The sequence below is a fragment of the Neolamprologus multifasciatus genome, chromosome 1, assembly GCF_963576455.1.
Source record: "Neolamprologus multifasciatus chromosome 1, fNeoMul1.2, whole genome shotgun sequence".
NCBI lineage: Eukaryota > Metazoa > Chordata > Actinopteri > Cichliformes > Cichlidae > Neolamprologus > Neolamprologus multifasciatus.
In genome coordinates, this window is record NC_140439.1 from 40,264,597 (window position 1) to 40,275,017 (window position 10,421).

The window sequence follows — 10,421 nt, forward strand, 5'->3', positions numbered from 1 at the left end:
ATGGCGATATGGCCCTTGCGGCCGCAGTGAAAGCACTCACCGGTCCGATCTGCATGGGTTGCTCATGCTCATCGCCGAGATCCACATCCCGGTCGCTACTTCCGCTTCCGCCGGAAGCTGTCTCCGCTCACCCCACGGGCCTCTGGGAACTGTAGTTGCTGGCGCGGCGACGCGCCCTCAAATGTTCATCTACATTAACACTTAAGGTTATCACTTCTGACAGGGTTTTGGGCAGCTCCCCCATTAGTGGTTCGCTCTTGAGTTCGTCACAAACATTGTTCAATAAAGTACTTATCAGTGCAGCCTGCCCCCATCCAGTATCCTCCGCCAGTGTCCGAAGTCCGCCATACACAGTCTTCCTTGTTTTAAGTACAGCAAATGGTGGCCCGCTGTCTCTGCTCCGGTGCCCCTTTCAAACAAACGTTTAAACTTTGAGAGAAAATCAGCATAGGCAATCTCACCAGCAAACGGCTCTGGTGATGGTAGAGCTTGTTCTGGAGGCTCTGCGGACACGGGGGTTGGTGGCGTGGAGGGTTCCGGGGTTGCCGGCTGTGAAGGGGCAGACGGGGGAGGCATAGCGGGACCTGGCAGAGGTATGTGCTGAGTGAGAGCCTGAGTGAGTGCGAGCAACTGATGGTTAGTGTGTTGTAGCATCTGCTCGTGTAGCTCCAACAAGGCTTCAGGAGAGGGGGTGGGTTGCTGAGCCAAGTCCACAGGATCCATGGTATGGCTGGATTGTTATTGTCACGGGTTGCTCTGAGGATCCACTCGCAGGACTCCGGAGTTGTGTTTTAACAGAGACGGTTTATTTACAAGATCTTCACAAGTGTATTTACAGACAGTGCGAGGATAGTGCTATATAAAAAGATGTGAGAGGCAGGGTTCCAGGGCTCCAGGGAAAACAGGGGAATCACACATGCGCTCATTCCAACCTCTCTCTCTCCACTAGTGACCAGTCACTCCTTCCACACTCCACATGGGGAAACACGGGGACGGGTCCGGGGAATCTAGAACACAGAGATACATGTTAAATTTCTGAGACAGAGGCACGGGAAACTTGGGCTCGACGTGTACTGACTAAAGTCTTCACAACAATCCAGCGTTGAACAGCTGACCTCCTCCCTCCAAAATACCAGCTGGTCTGATGAGGCCCACGTGTTCCCAATCCCGGAAGGTGTGGGCCGAGTGCATGAACCCACCATGAGTTCCACCCCGGCAAAACAGGAGAGAGGGGGAGAGAGAGATAGAAAAGGAGAGCCAGGAGTGGGGAGATTATGATCAGTGCCTTGCTGATCCCCCAGGTCGTGACTAAAGGTTTAACTCGCACCAGCTTGAAGGCCTGTGGTACATAGCCGATTATTAGAGATAGGTTGATCATATTTTAGATTGAAGCATTAATTAATGGCAGGACTTCTTTGAGCAGTTTTGGGGGAATGGGGTCTAAAAGACAAGTTGATGAGTTGATGATGAAAGTAATTCTTGAAGTTAACTTAGAGAGATCAATTGGAGAAAAAGAGTCTAAATGAATATCACTGGTACTAAAGGTAGTTGTAGATAATATTACATCGGTGAGATGATTACAGGTAATTTTTTCTCTAATGATTAAAATTTTATTTGTGAAGAATTCATTACTAGTTAACGCTAAAGCAATAGTTGGCCCAGCAGTGCTCTGACTGTTTGTCAGCCTGGCTACAGTGCTGAAGAGAAACCTAGGGTTGTTCTTACGCTCTTCAACCAGTGACGAATACTAAGATGTTCTGGTTTTTACGGAGGGCTTTCTTATAAAGCAACAAACTATTTCTCCAGGCTAAATGATGATCTTCTAAATTTGTGGCATGCCATTTCCTCTCCAGCTTATGAGTTATCTGCTTTAGGCTACGTGTTTTAGAATTATACCACAGAGTCAAGTACTTCTGATTTGAGGCCTTAGTTTTCAGACAAGCTACAGTATCCAGGGTCATACGTAGTGAGACACCTAATGTTTAATAATCCACATTTCACTGTTTTACTCTTTGGTTCAGGTGTGGATGCTGTATTGTTCTTTCTTTGTGATTGTTTATGTTTAAGTTGTTTATTGCTGGTTTTTAGTTTGTTTTTTGTCTGTTTGGGAGCTGACACAGTCTCACTGGAGATGGGGTTTTTTTGGGGGGGAGGGGGGTAGCAGGAGGAGAGAAGCTGCAGAGAGGCGTGTAAGACTGCAACTCTGCTTCCTGGTCCCAACTCTGGATAGTCATATTTTGGGGGGTTTAATGAATTTGTCCATATTTCTAGAAATGAGAGCTGCTCCATCCAAAGTGGGATGGATGCCGTCTCTCCTAACAAGACCAGGTTTCCTCCAGAAGGTTTGCCAATTATCTATGAAGCCCACATCATTTCTGGGACACCACTCAGACAGCCAGCAATTTAAGGAGAACATGCGGCTAAACATGTCACTCCTGGTCTGATTGGGGAGGGGACCAGAGAAAACTACAGAGTCCGACATTGTTTTGGCAAAGTTACACACCGATTCAATATATTGATTTTAGTGACCTCCAACTGACGTAACCCGGTGTCATTACTGCTGACATGAATTGTAATTTTACTGAATTTACGTTTACCCTTAGCCAGCAGTTTTAAATTTTCCCCAATGTATCCTTCTCTGGCCCCTGGAAGACAATTGACTATGGTTGCCGGTGTCTCTAGCTTCACATGTCTCAGAACAGAATCACCAATTACCAGAGTTTGACCCCCGGCAGGTGTCTCGCTGAGTGGGGAAAAACGTTTAGACATATGAACAGGTTGGCAGTATACCTGATGCCTCTGTTTAAGACATCGTGTCTCCAGGACAGAAACAACTGAATTATGCTTCTAAAACGACTTCGGCTCTTTGCAAGCCGATAGCTAGCCAAGAACCCTGAGTGACCCTAAAGTTGAGTTAAGAACAATCCCAGCCCAGGATCACAGTAAGGTGAGCCATCATTTGTGAGCTGTGGTGAAGCCAGCCGCTTTTGAGCTTCATCAGGTAACAAATAGATGAGCAGTCATATTTCGACAGTAGAATTATTGGGGAAGTGTCTTTGTGCTGGTTTTCACATTTGTTTTGTGCTGTTGGCATTGTGTTCATACCTAAATACTAAGAGAAAGATCATATGTGTGTCCTTATCAGGATAGAAATTTGTGTTGGTGTGTGGGATTGTAGCCTGTGTTATTTCAATAAACACTGTTAAATGTGCTTGCTGTCCAGTCCAGATTTTTTGTAAATGGCCTGCGGCCGCGTTGTACGAGGTTCTGTGTTAAAACTAATACTCTGCATACAAAATTTCTTACTAAAAAATATTGTAATAGATATAATGACATTAGAATAGAATAGAGAATAGAATAATCCTGTAATTGTCCCACAAGGGGAAATTTGGCTGTAACAGACAGAATACAGACATGCGAAAAGGACTCAGAAACAACTCCAGATATCTAGTCACTTTGCTAGGTGACTGACACTGTATAAGCATTTACATTCCGCCGCTTGGATTCGCGATCTCGTTCTTTCAGTCACTACCTCACAGCTCGTGACCATAGGTGAGGGTAGGCGCGTAGATTGACTGGTAAATTGAGAGCTTCGCTTTTACACTCAGCTCTCTCTTCACCACAACAGACCAGTACAGCCGGTACGTCTGTGAACCATTCCAAGGTGAGCTGGAGGCCATCACCTGATGAAGCCAGCACATCATCTGCAAAAAGCAGAGATGAGATCCTGAGACCTCCAAAATGAAAGACTTCTGCCAATTGGCTACACCTACACTGTTAGCCTTTGCAGTAATTTCCATAGCTTAGTACTGCAAAATCAACAGTAAAAAACTCTAAAGGATGTTAGCAGTTTGTAATTTGCATGTAATTGTGGGAAAATTCCATGAGATTACATTATTATTACGGTAACTCACTGTACTCATGGAAACAGCTGTAAAATACAGCAAATGAAACAATTGGTGATGTTACTGAGATTATACTATTACACCATCCGGATTTCTGTTGTTTTCTACTGTAGATCTAAGAGTAATTACTTAAATCCTCATTCAGAGTGTATTACTATAAAATGCGATTCACTGTGAGAGTAGTATAACATATAAACTACAATATACAGCATAATTTTTAACTTAAGGAGTAATTTGCAGCCACACTAAAATTTAATACCTTGAACTGAATGGAACCTCATATATTAATAAATGTATTTGTTTATTCAAACAATGTGAAACTGTTAGGAGGTGGTGGGTAGGTTTTTTGTTGTTTTTGGGTTTTGTTTTCTTTCTTGGCACAGGTGGGCGAGGCGGGGCTTGATGGCATTCCGGCACACCTGCGGCGCATCGGACGTCATTAGGGAGCGCTTTTATGGAGCTGAATCTCGGACGTCTGGTGTCGGAATATTGTCGTTTTCATAAGTGGTAACGTGTTGGTGCAAGCTGAATCTGTTGATTCCACGCGATTGAGCTGCATGTTTTAGGATCCATCATTTGCCTGCTTCTCCTTTGTTTTAGTCTGTCCCGCTGCCTGTTCGCCTGCCTAGTTTTCTGTGTGTGGGCTTCTGTGGATCCGTGATGGAGAATTACTTCATACCAGGCTGTGACCACCGTTACATCTGTATGTCGGTGTTGCAAGTAAGCTCTCCAACTCTCCTCGTCCACTTTTAGTTGAACTCTCGGCGATCGACGTACTCTGTAACTTTGTTTGTCCCTCGCTTTTAGGTAATTCCGGTGCGTCATCGGTTCGCCCGCATACCCCGGCTCCGTCTCATCCTGTCAGCGATGCTCTCCGTGCACATTTTTATCTGTCACTGTATATAGCCCCTTCCCTTGTAAATATTCCCTCATCTGTGTACATAAACCTGCATCACTACAATCTTGTGCTCGTGTGTGTTTCTGCCACTAAATCCATTTGGGTAAAGTCCCCTAACAGAAACATTATTACAGCCCACTTTGTATCAAACAACCAGTCTCACGCTTACCAATAAGAATAAGTATACTTTAAAAACTAGAAAACAAGCAAGTATACCTTTAGTTTACTTTGTATGGATTTTCTTCCTTTTTTAGACCAAATAACATTTAAGCATACTTTAAGTACAGTTAGAAGTATACAGAAAAGTATAAGTACATTTAGTCTATACTTATAGTATAGTAGTGCTTGTAGTATACTATGTAGTATGTAATTCATTTGAAGTATACCTGAGGTTTACTAAGTAGTACAAAGAACTACCCAGCATGCATTGCAGTGCTGTGAAATTAAAACAACTATGAAACAAATGATTTTTTAAAACAAGAATCTGTCAAACATTCTTGTGTAATGTCTTTTACCTTTTGAACAGAGTAAGTGGGGTAAATCATCAATTTAAAAAAAGAAATTGTTCAAACCGTGAGTGAAAAGGGTCAATAGTTAATAAACCTCAACTCTCAAAACACTTTCTCACCTGTTCACAATATAATTCTGGTGCTTGAACTATGGGTGCAGTTCTTTATAAATGAAGCCTTCTGATAATTAGAACTGTTATCTGATATCTGGGCAATGAAGAGATTTGTTACATGTGAAAAATATGTTTCAATTGCATTTTAATTACTGTTTTTCAATCAGAAGTAAGTCAAATATAAACTAAAAAGTAAATTAATAGTATACTTGTAAGGTTAGTATCGTGATAGAGTCGAGTATATTTTAATTGTACACTTGTAGACATTATGACATTATGCTAGTACATTTATGGTGAACAAAAAGTACATCTAAGAGTTAATTTCAAGAATACTGTTATGTACTAAAACGGGGGCCAATATAGTCCCAAGAAGCATTATTAGTATACATACTAGGTAAGGTATACTTGGGAAATATAATTGAAGTATGCTTATTTTTTGTATGGCCAGCAACAAAAACTAATGGCTACATTTAGAGTAATGTTTAAAAATGACTTCATTTAGCAGGCTGTTCCTTTTTTTCTCTTCTTATTCTTTCTTATACTGGACCTTCATTTGTTTTGTATAAGGTGGTACTTTTTAAGACACTTCTGCCTAACTAGTGAACTAACCTAATAATATGCTCTGGTCGTCATTTTACACAAGTTAAGGTGTCACATCCATGAAACCTACACCACTAACCAGCATCAGTCCTACAACTTCACTCTTATTAATAAATAAATTCTGAATTAATTAATAAATTCTGGGACATCAGAAACTGTATTTTTAGCGCATGCATTTTGTTGCAGGCCAGACTGCTATTAAATGCACTCTCCTAAAGAAAAAATTCCTTTGTGGTACCACTTTGTCTTGGTTCACAAGAGATGTCCTGGATATACGTGATAATGTAACACGGGTGTTTATGTTTGTTCATGTTTACCGCGTTGGGTTGTTACGTTTTTAAAGCTTTTTAATGCGTCAGGTGCGATAGCCGACACCACACCTTCACCTGACGTATGACGCACATGTCGGGTATTCACTTTCAAAACAACAATGGGGATAGAAAATATTGCTCAATGTGGTTAATGCTCCTTTCGCTGGTTGCCAACCACCATTAAATAACAACAAGAAGAAAATATTGATCTGCTTCTCTTAGTTTTGCACGTTTAAGACACAATTCAGACTCAAACAAAGCTGCAAAGCAGGAGAACAACATGACCATCAACTATTCTGTGCCACAGATCTAGTTCTCTGCAGCACAGAGTGATGATGAGACCGTTAACATGTGCAACTTAGAAGTAATCAGAGGTAACTGGATGTTCAATTGAGTTAAATGCAAGGTTGATTGGATTATATCTGACTAACTCTGCTAGACTCCAAAATGCTCATCCATGCGGGAGTATCTCAAAATTAAATGAAACCACTTACCACTTTTTCCCTAAAACGGACTGACATGGGACACATTAAAGTTGGATCGGAACCAGCTAATCAGTCTGAAGGTAAGTGTTTTTTTTCACTTATTCGAGAGAAGTCCGAAATGCGTTCTTATTACTGTTTGTTTTGACTTTTAAGCTACCCTACCAGGATATTTTCATTCAAATGCTAAGACAAAATGTCAATATCTATGAATGCGGAGACTCAAAAGACTAGATAGGTAATAGTTGCCGATGGATTTATGAGACTTGATAGAAATTTGGACGTTTGCAACAGGTGTATCGGTGAGCTACCGAGGTTGCGCCCAAATGCTTAAAGCTGTTAGCTGGTCAGTGTTTTCAGGTGTGCTTGTACTACCTGTATGGTGCGGAGTGCTGACTAAGTCATGTTAAACCCATTAAAGCGTCGAGCTCAAATATCTTTTCATTTTTGTGCACTGCTCTCTTGTCGGCACACATTTTCTGTTTATTAAAGCCTTTTGTGAATAATTTTGATCATGTAAAATCTGGGAATTGGTCCCTATTGACAATACTGTTATTTTTTGCATTGCATATGTCATTCAGGAAAGGTAATTGGTCACTGAACTTTTTACAACTATGTGTATTTCTAAATTTTGTGGCTTCAGTGCACGCAAATTTATATTGTTCAGTTTGCATGTTAAAAGCCACAAACATGTAGCTAACTATAGGTTTCCTTGTGGAACTGAGAACTGCCCTGCCACTTTCAGAACATTTTCTGCCCTTCATTCACATATGCCTAGAAATCACAGAACCTGAAGGGAGACCACTGAGGAGGAGTTTTATAAGTTCACTGGTGACCTCGGCTGTCAAGTTCCTGGATGTGCGTATGCTGCACAAAACTTCACAACTCTTTGTGCCCCTCTCAGATTTCATATCAAAGATGGGGGGAAGTGTTATGTCCATTTGAAGGTTGCTCTGAATACTTCAGTGTCCGAGGAGGAGGAGATGTACTTACATCTTATGCCATCAGCTTGTCCTAGGTCACGGTTTCCTTCCACATATAGCTTTGCAAAAACTGCATAAAAAGCACTTGCAGCAACACAAACATAATATTCCAGAAACACGCTTTGCCGATCCGATCAGCTGTTCATAACACTTCCTACGTTGGAATAGACGTCAGAGCAAACTTTTGCATGTCCGCCATTACCTTCCCGAAACCGGAAGTAACGTCATTTTTGCGGAAATGTAGTCTTTTACCATCAGGGCCTCATGAGCCTATACTGGTGTTTTTAAAAGTTATCTTTGACTTTATGACTTTCTGTGTTGTTTCTGGGATGCTTAGGACTCATATTGCACTGCTGGAAAAAGTTTATTTTGATGCATATGCTGCTTTTTTTCAAATCTGCACTATAATATTTATTTTCGTTTTTCCTGCAGTATATAAAAATTGGTGTATTTCAAAAATAAAACTATGAAGACACTCAAAATAAATTTCCTGTGGTGGGAAACTATTTTGTGCAACTTTTTTGTATTTACAGTTTTCAGGGATAAGCCTCTTAAATTTCTCTAACTAGAAATATATGTTAAAAAAACGATTTTCAATTTTTTTGTATTTATTGCACTTTTTTGCAATTTATGTAATTACTATGCACTTAATGCATACATATTTTTAAAATTTGGGCTATAATGGTTGTATTTATGTATAGCAACTTGAAATGCTCCCAAAAATGGCACTACAGCATGTAAAAATATAATATAAGCTCTGGCGGACTTGGTTCTCTGGCAGACTTGGTAGGTCTTAAAGGGTTAAACTATTAGCAGACAGTTGACGTTGTGTCATTTAAAAATGCAGGCTAAAATGCTCTTGCCAACCAGCACTATACAGAGCATCATAGAGGAATTTCAGGATCTTTGCAGCTGTGCAATGCACGAAACAAAAGTAGACACTGAATCTAACACTATCTCTCTTTTTTTTAGATGGCAGACCAAAGAATTTGAATGACACCATTACTCTGGAGCTTGGGAATGATTTCCACTCCAACTGTCGCATGCAATCACAAGAGGAGACAGAGGTCATCCAGGGGACAGGAGAAGTATGGTTAGAATTGTTGTGGAGGCCATGCAAGTTCACTGCAGAAACCCTAAAAGTGCATCTTGTGAAGAGGTTGCTAAGATCATTGTAAACAGATACCCTCAAACGTTTGCAGATTTTCCTGAAAAGCGAGAAAGACTGGGTTGTGGACATTATTCACTACTAAGAAGCATCAAATCTATAGTTGAACATGTTAATCGAGATAATACAACACATAGACTTCGTCAAACAAAGAGAACCAGGAATGAAGAAGACTGCAGTCCAAACAGTAATGCAACCTCACCTAAAAAAGTTAGATGCCTTGTGGATAGCTATGGTTGTATAAATTGGCAGCCAGTTGAACTTCCTGAGGGGGAAATGCCAGCTTCTTTAGAGGAAAAGAAACACATCTTGTTAACAATTTTTAATTCAGAAGGACCTGGAGCTGTGGAGAGACCTGATGTGGATGACTTCATGTGCCTCACATATTTCTCAGCGGCAGCTTATCAACAGTTCTCCCTCACTTTCAGTAGCTGAAATTCAGGAGCAGTGGCCATTCTTGTTTACTCGGAAAGGTCTTTCGAACCACTTTTCCAAACTCACAGGCATCGATATCAGTGAGCGCTTAGGTCAGGCCCTCATAACCAAAGGCAGAAGGATTATTAACTATTTCTCCAGCCAGAAGCTCAAATGGAACCTTGGTATAAGGACACTCATCCAGCAAATAGAGAGTGAGGAGTTTTGACCAACAACAAGGTTGGCACAGCAGCCATACTTCTCATGATGAGGTATTACAAGGAAGATGAAGACTCCCTCTTTGTCTTAGCAGATGTAAGCTTTTTTTTTCATACAGCTCTATGTTTAATGCTGTTGCTTGCTGTCCTGTTATATGTTTTTATTTGTTACATAAAATATCTTGGTCCTTTTTCTGGCAGGAAACATCTACCAGAATGTCCCTTGAAGCAGAGAGCAACCTGCCCATCACCCCAGGGCTGATTATGCTTGGTAAGAAGTCATTTATGAAATGTAACATGATCTAATCAGCTCTAATTTCTGTTTGGCACAGGAGCTTTTCGTGGACACAGGTATCCAGTCTCTGTTTTGTTAGCTCAAATTTCTGTAATTTCCTTTATAAACCAAGGTTGTTGGACATGTGTCTCAGTGAATCCAGCAAAGTAACAATATCCAATTTCACATTACATATTACTGATCAACATGGTAGTCTAGCTACACCAACAGCAGAAATACTGAAGTTAATACTGTAAAGTTTTTTGTTTTTTTTTTACAAATCCAAACACATTTATTTTTAGCATTCTTTGAATACAGGGGGACTTTTCTTTCTTCAGCTTAGTTTGTTTCTGTAGAATCACACTAAAACTGAAAAACTGTACTGCAGTGAAAAAAAAATACTTTGCTGTCTTCCTATTGTCTCCTCATTGGTTGAGGCTCTGCTTTTTAACCATCTAAAGCCACACCTGTCACTGCCATCAGACAGGGTTTTTTTTTTTTTTTTCCCAAGGTCTTTTTATTAGACAAAGGTTCCAATACAATGTA

At 40.6% G+C, this 10,421-nt stretch overlaps 1 pseudogene; it reads left to right on the forward strand.

The window, feature by feature from the left end:
- Positions 1 to 8,831: 8,831 nt before the first annotated feature.
- Positions 8,832 to 10,089, forward strand: LOC146526328 (uncharacterized; annotated as a pseudogene).
- The last annotated feature ends 332 nt before the right edge of the window (positions 10,090 to 10,421 follow it).